The 7,830-nt window shown below is 44.5% G+C and overlaps 1 pseudogene; it reads right to left on the reverse strand.

Annotated features, from left to right (window-relative positions):
- Window positions 1–3,889: 3,889 nt before the first annotated feature.
- LOC143606214 (uncharacterized) lies at window positions 3,890–5,267 on the reverse strand (annotated as a pseudogene).
- Window positions 5,268–7,830: the final 2,563 nt, after the last annotated feature.

The raw sequence follows: 7,830 nt of genomic DNA on the forward strand, positions 1-7,830 counted from the left end.
CCGAATCATCATCGTACTCGAATTCTTCCACTTGTTGGATTGAACGTAAACGTTCATCCAACTCAGCTTGGAACTCTTTTTGACGTGCTTCGGCCCACGCTTTAACCTCATCGAGTGTTTGGCAGGGGAGCCTCGTCTCTTGATTTTCTAACTGGGTATCGGTGAATCCTAGTGTCTGATTATTTACTTCACTTGCCCCGGCTTGGGTAGCTGGGGTAGTGTTCGTAAAGTTTGTGTACTCGGTATTCCCCCTTATAGCTGGGGTCATAATTACCGGAGTCTCTTGGTTACTCGGTTTTGGGACCGGAGTATCCTTAACCATCTTTCCAGAGATTTTGAAAAAACTGGAGAAAAATAAAGTTCTAGCTTTATGCACGGATGGCGCCAATGAAGAAACACCAGTCGAACCCTGACAGATTACAAGTAACCCGAGGGTTAGATAGACGTTTCCCACGAGGGGTTAGTTCCGGCAAGATGGTTCTTCCGATAACCTGCAAAACAGACACCGTGAGCTCGTCACTAAGAAAGGGGGGGGGGGGTTCCTCCTTGTGACCACCCTCCGGCGTGAGAATCAGTCTATATTACTCTTTGAATATAAAAGTATATTATTAATACTAGAGCAGTTATCAGGTAAATTATACAAGATATTAGATGATGAAATGATATTACCATTTGATGTCTTTTATAGCCGAAGGTGGGTTTCCAAGGAGGTTTAGCCGGCCTACTACTCTGCCAACTGTGGCCTACGCACGTGCTCTGCTGGTAATTGGTGGATAGGCAGCGGCTGACAGTGACCAGGCGTGCTGTTCACTTTTCCTTTTCCACCAACTACAGGCTAGGCACGTGGTATGGCAGGAGTTGGTGAGCAGGCGGCGGCTTTTGGTCACAGTGCTGTGGCGTGTTGTCTGCCATGCTGCTGTCAGTGAGCTGTCGTATCGTTGGTCAGATCTTTTGTCCATACCTCGTCAGGTATCACACAAAAGATCCTCCATTATTATACGGACTGGCTCATTTAGGCGGGAGTTTTCCCCCTCCCGCCTTTATGCGGGAATGTTCCCGGCTTTGCTCATTCCTTCTTCAGGTGACTACTGAATTATTATGAGTCTGAGCCTTATGCGTGTAGCCATGCTGCGCGGGTGGCCAGTCCCTAACGGCGGGTATCCGCACCTGCGGGAACAGGGGATACTTGGAAACCATAGGGAGGCATTTCCTGCGGGACCAGCTTGCGTACCGCATGTGAGGTCGTCACAACTCTGAGCGTAGTGGGTCCTGCAGGTTTGGTAGGTCGCGGCGCAGACGTCCCTATGGTGAAGTCTGCGGGTTCAACTGCGCAGACGTCCGTTTAAGGAGTCTTGCGTGTTCAACTGCGCAGACGTCTCCTTTTAAGGAAGTCTTGCGGGTCCTAACCGCCTCTGCTGGGACCTACCTCTTCAGTTAGCCTTTCAAAAGAAACTAAAGGTGTATATAATTCTTTTTTCTGGGCATTCCAATCTAAAAGTGTTTTCAAAATAGAGTATTTTATGATATTGTAAGTTATACGAAAGTCGATATCGTAGCGATAATGTGACGAAATGAACTGATTCCACCAAATATCGGCGACATGTCATTGTAATTAATTCTGATACTCGTTTTTATGGTTTTGCCACGATATAAATATTTAATTATTTTTGCCATTCTGGTATAAATATTGTTGTAAAAGGAGAATGAACCATCACAAGATTTTCAACTGAACAACATCAATACCATGTATATGAAGAACCAGCACAAGTTTATATTTATTGTGTCTTCAATCTAGGTAAAACATGTGTCGGTATCCATATATAAACCATTACGAAACGATTAGTACATCTTTAACCTAATAAAATCATCATACGCATATAATTAACTTAAAGCATAATTAAATGATATAAAATCAACTAATTCAAATAAGCAAACCATCTAAAATTGGTTTTTCAAACTGTACAAGCATTCAAAATTCCAAACTCTAAGGCTGAGGGGTGCGGAGCGCGAGAAAGGGCGCAAGTGGCGAGGCGGTCGCGCCCCGGGGCGCGAGGACCACACCACCGAGGCGCTATAGGGGCGCGAGAGGGGCGCGAGCGCGGAAAAAGAGGCAGGCGCGGGTGGGCTAGCGGCTGGGGGGAGCGTGAATGAGGCGTTGGGATGCGTGAATTGTGCCGTTGGGTGGGTTTTTTATTAAAAAAAAAAATTTTCCTACTCTATATAAACATACCAATATCAACACAAAATCAAACACGATTTTTCTCTCTATTCAACCTATATCAAACCCAAACCAACACCAATATCACATACCAATATCACATACCACACCCAAAACCCAAAATCACCCCATCTTCCAAACCTTTTTTTAAAAACATGGCTGGAAATTGGTACCCAAACCTAGAATCAGATTACAGTTACGACGATTTATGGTCGGCACCGGACCAAGCGATGTTTTATTCGGGGTCGCAACAACCATCCGGCTTTCAACCATCCAACATACAACCGTCTCCTAACTTTGTAGTTCCGGAGACACAAGAACCAGAAGGTGAAGCTGCGGGACAAAGAAGACGCGTCCACCGGAAAAAACAAATTGCAACGGACGGGTCGGGTTCGGCTTCGACCGGAAGGACGAAACGGAAAATCACTCCGTGGTCATCGGATGAGAAGGAAGCCCTGTGTCGGGCTTGGATAGTCACTTCTGAGGATCGGCGTTGCGGTAATTGTTTTAACGTTTTTAAAAATGATTTTTAATAAAAAAGTTAAATAAAAAAGTTAAATGACTTACAAATTTATTTATGCATTTTGCAGCGGACTACCAAAAGAGCAAGGTCTTTTGGACAAAGGTTAGGGAGACGTTCTATTCGCTCGTTGGGAGTACAGAGCGGACCGCCGATATGATTTCGGGTCGGTGGACCGAAATCAGAAAATTTGTCGGCTTGTTTACTAATCTGTTCAACAGGAACGCCGGTCGTATGAGACCAAGTGGCAGTGACGATTTGGCGGTTTATAATTTCACTGTCGAAGAGTGGAGGCAGGAGTGCCTGCGGAGGTATGGGACGGTGAAGACGTGGGACGATGTAAAGGTGTGGGAGAGGTTGAGAAGGTGTTCTAAGTGGGTTGAGCTGGTGGCGCCGGACGTTGATGCGGAAGTAGGGCCGAAACGGACTAAAACTAGTTCGTCTGGAGCGTACAGCACTTCCGCCGGGTCGGATTGCCGGGTTGGATTCGACCTAAACGTTGCGGGGGAGGAAACGTCTTCACCGCCGAGGAGGCGGCCATTGGGAAGGGACGCCAGGGGCAAAAAACCGGCTGAGGGGGAAGCCGTAAACATCAACGATCTTGTTGAATCCCTCAATAAATTCAAAAAAACCATGAAGGTGGTCTCTAATGACAAAAAGGAAAAAAAAAGAATGAGAGATTTGGACTTCCTTGCAAGAGACTTCAGCCACCTAAATCCGGTCGACCAAATGCTGATGGAAAAACAAAAGGAACGTATCCGGAAGAGGTTGATCGAAGAAGACCAAGCCGAAGAATAAGAATAATGTTTTTTTAGTACTTTAATTTTTTTTTTAGATATTAATGTGTTTTTTTAATTAATGTGTGTTTTTTTAAATAATTTATGAGTTTTTTTAATAATACGTTTTTTTAATACATTTATAAAAAAATAAAAAAATAAACCGCTCGCGCCCCCTCTCGCGCCCCTCCACACCATGGCCCGGGGCGCTATCACCACTACCAACACCCATCTTATCAAGTTTCTCTCTCTGCCACACGTCACAATATTATTGGCTGGCGCCCCCACTCACGCCCCCTCTCGCGCCCCCCACACCCCTCAGCCTAACACAAATTTAAATTTGACTGTACCCTTTCTCTCCCTCTCTCTTCTCTTCTAGAATATTCAAAAGCGGCAAAAACCATAAACAAATAATAAAAATGAACAAAATACGGACTATTCGCCATCATGCCGGAGCTCCGGTCGGAGTTTCCTAGAGAACGGCTGGCAAGCATCCACACACAGATCCATCGCTGCCGCCAACGCCACAAACGTCGCGGCATCCTCCGTGCACGTCACGTGCTGAATCCCCACCTCCACCTCAGGCTTACTCCCCCCACCGACGACGACATCACGAACCCTTGGTACATCAAGTGCGCCCATGACCCGAATTCGAAATCCGAGCTCGACCCGGATCCCGACCCGAAACTCCCGTTCGGGGTGGTCATGGGCGAACTCGCATTGCTCATGTCTATAACTAACTTCCCACCGGTTTTCAAACCGATGGTGGAGTTCGCAAAGGTTACCGGGTCGAGCCAATTCAGTGCTGCGTCAGGGAGGAGCTCGAACCGATAACCGAGGGAGTCCTTGCATTTGGACTCCCTCCAGGCCTCCAACCGGCCCCATGGCTTCCAGGTGCTCTGGCCTGGTCTAAGGATCAGCCAAGCACCTGGATTTGATGGGCTGACACGGTCTGTCCCGTGTGACGGGACAAACGGTGTCACCATCGAAGCCATGGCCACTGGACAGGTCGTGGATTGTAATCGACCATCCTTTTCGCTCCTTCTCTTTATCGCTCCGCATCGACCTTAACCAGCTTTTGGAATTGTTGGATTCCGATAGGGAAGAACTGTGAAAAAAGAGAAACCTACTTTTAGTAACTTAAATCAATCGGCATTATTATATCAAAAAAATTGAATGCAAAGTATAATAAAACTTACTCGGATCTTAAATTCTGATCTCGGTTGCTTCGGAAGCTATATTTGCTAGTGAAAACCGCTTGACGGACATTCCCATTAACCTGAAACACCTGCGGACTGCACTCGGGTTCGCCATCAAACTCGAAAACAAATCTCGGGTCACGCTCGACCCGAATACTCAAACTCAAATGCAGGACTACACACCCTCTATTCCCACCGCACTCCACCTCCTCAGAGCCCAACCCGACCGTCACAACCCCGATTAACTTACCCGACCCGCCACCGAACCCACAAACCGGGTTAGTCCTCCGACCCGAATAAACCTCAATCTTCAGCATGTTGGATTTATCAACGACCTTATCAAACTCCGATTTCTTCAAATTAAAGCAAGCCTGCACTTGATCGTTGACTTGAATCGCATCTCCATCGACGACAGAAGTGATTTCTGCGAACTGGGTGTTGTAGTTCTTGAGTTTAATCTTGCAGTACGCGGGAGTAGTACCGGCGCCGGCGTTGGAGAATTTTAAACCTAAACTTCCGATGACTATTCGAACGTACGGACACGGATCCATTGCGTCCTCTTGATGAAACTACTTAATTTACGAAGCGCATTAAGAAAACCCCCAATTTGATTTGATATAATAAAATTAATAAGTGGGGATTTAGATATGAAGGGAGATAAGCGAGACAGAGAGATTACAGGCTGGAATATATTTCCCAGGGTTGGAATTAATGGAACAATAATAAGACGGGTTAGTGAGTTGTACGTGGTGCATAAGGAGTTGTACTATGGATTGGATTGTGGGTTTTTAAGTTTGTTAAAGAATGGTGCGTGCGGGAATGAGCTGGTGGCACGTATGCCAAAATAGATGCCAGCGGTTTGATGGTATCTTTATGTTTGGAAATATATCCTGGTGTTATTGCCATCTTACAGAAATGGTCCATGTGATATTAGTTTTTTCAAATTAGATTCTCTTACTTTTTAACTTTTTTAATTCAGGTTTTTAATTGGATTAGTTCATATGTAACGTTTGACAGGGTTTGAGATTCTATTTTTGTGTCATTTGATAAGAGGATTTATGAAAATTCGGTTTTTTTAAATAGAGGTATGTGAAATGTCCACAAAATCTAAAACTTCCATAAATAACCCCTTCAAACACGTGCGGTGTGGTTTTTTTGTCGGATGACGAGCTTTTTGTCAAACTAGAAGACGACATATGTTATCAAAGAAGTTGGCCCAATGTGTTTATTCCAAAAACTTCCATAAATGACCCTTCAAACACGTGTGACGTAGTTTTTTGTCAGATGATGAACTTTTTTGTCCAACTAGAAGACGACATATATCACCAAAGAAGTTGGTCCAACGTGTTTAACAAATATTCTGTAGGGCCATATTAAATTTTGTTCCCATATACGTTGGGGGTGACTATATTTTTCAAATACCACATCAGGGCGCCTAAATATTCAAGTTTCCCGTCGGGACGCATAGGTTTTTCAGTTTTCCGTCGGGACGCGTAGCTTTTCAAGTTTCCGTCGGGACACGTAGATTTTTCAAGTTTCCGTTGGGACGCATAGATTTTGATGGCGCGTGTCATCTTCTTGTTGGACGAAAAAACTCGTCTTGATGATTAAACAACACACAGTCGACGACATTTTCGGAGGGTACATAACTGAAAATCGAATTTTGAGAGGACAGAACAAGAATCACACTTTGAACTTTGAAGAGAAATTTTTTGAGAATTTTCCCTAAATAACTTTTATAAAATTAATCAACAATGTAAGATATATACTTCAGTATGGAGGTTCTACCTATTATCTACTAACATAATAAAAGGTAAGGTGAACACTAGAGAAACATGTTTTCCTTCTCTAGTGCATTCTCTTGAGACGGATCTCATAATATCACACTTATGATTTATAAACATATGTTGAGATTTAGTTATGCTTATATAGTGTACTAACTTAACAGTTTTGAGTTTTCAAGAGGTATTGACATGTGTATTTATGACGTTTTACAGCCTATGAAGACGAGATACATCGCAGCAACGCCATCAAGACCACCTCGAACTAGAATGATCTTCTTCTTGCACTACTGGAGAAGTCCATATCCAACAATGTTGGTTTTGGTAGCAACAATTATAAGAGCATAAGGATTCACTCTCAATGGTGTAAATTGGAGCTTAATTTAGAAATTAACAAAGTGAAGAAACACTAAGTGACCCCGGCAGATTAAGGATAATCTTAGGGTTAAGTAGATGTTTCCTACGATGGTTAGGTCCGGCAAAGATGGTTATTCTTCTCAACCTGCAAAACAGACACCGTAAGCTCGTCACTGAGAAGGGGGGGTTCCTCCTTGTGACCACCCTCCGGCGTGAGAATCAGACTAGATTGCTCTGAATATAAGTGTATATTGAGATAAATAGCTAGAGAGAAGATGATGATACCGTTCCAAGGTGTTGGAGTATTTATAGCCGAAGGTAGGTTTCCAAGCAGGTACGGCCAGCTGTATAATATTCCTTTTCCACCAACTATGGGCTATGTTCGTGCCACGATGGAGTTGGTGGGTAGGCAGCGGCTGATAGTGACATTTTGTACTAGAGCGTGCTCCTCCTCGTACTATTGTCGGTGAGCTGTCACCCTGTGATTGGTTCATGGGTTGCTTTTGTCAGATATTGTCTATTTGTCCATACCTTGGTAGGTATAGTACAAAAGATCTTCTAGAAGCGTACGGACTGGCTCTTTTGGGTGGGAATATTCCCGCCCTGCTCATTCCTTCTTCAGGTGACATTACTGAAGTATAAGAGTTAGTGCCTTATGCGTGTAGCCTTACTGTTAGTGCGGGTAGCCTTCCTTCTTGGCTTGTACCCACAGCTGCGGGGACAGGCAGGGTACTGTACCAAGGGAGGCTTTCCTGCGGGGGACAGCTGGCTTACTGCGTGTAAGGTCTTCATCTCTAAGCATGGTGGGTCCTGCGGATCCAGTTGGTCTATGCGCAGACGTACCTCTTCAAGGTGAGTCTTGCGGGTCCAACTGGGCTTTGCGGGGACCTACCTCTTCACAAAGATAAGGTAACAAAGGAGAATGGGGACATTTTGTAGAGTTTTTGTTAATGATGATCGAGGTTTTCAAAAATCAAAT

The sequence above is a fragment of the Bidens hawaiensis genome, unplaced genomic scaffold (assembly GCF_021521415.1).
Source record: "Bidens hawaiensis isolate Kalapana, Puna unplaced genomic scaffold, B.hawaiensis_p1.1 tig00073577_1, whole genome shotgun sequence".
In the NCBI taxonomy this organism is placed as follows: domain Eukaryota; kingdom Viridiplantae; phylum Streptophyta; class Magnoliopsida; order Asterales; family Asteraceae; genus Bidens; species Bidens hawaiensis.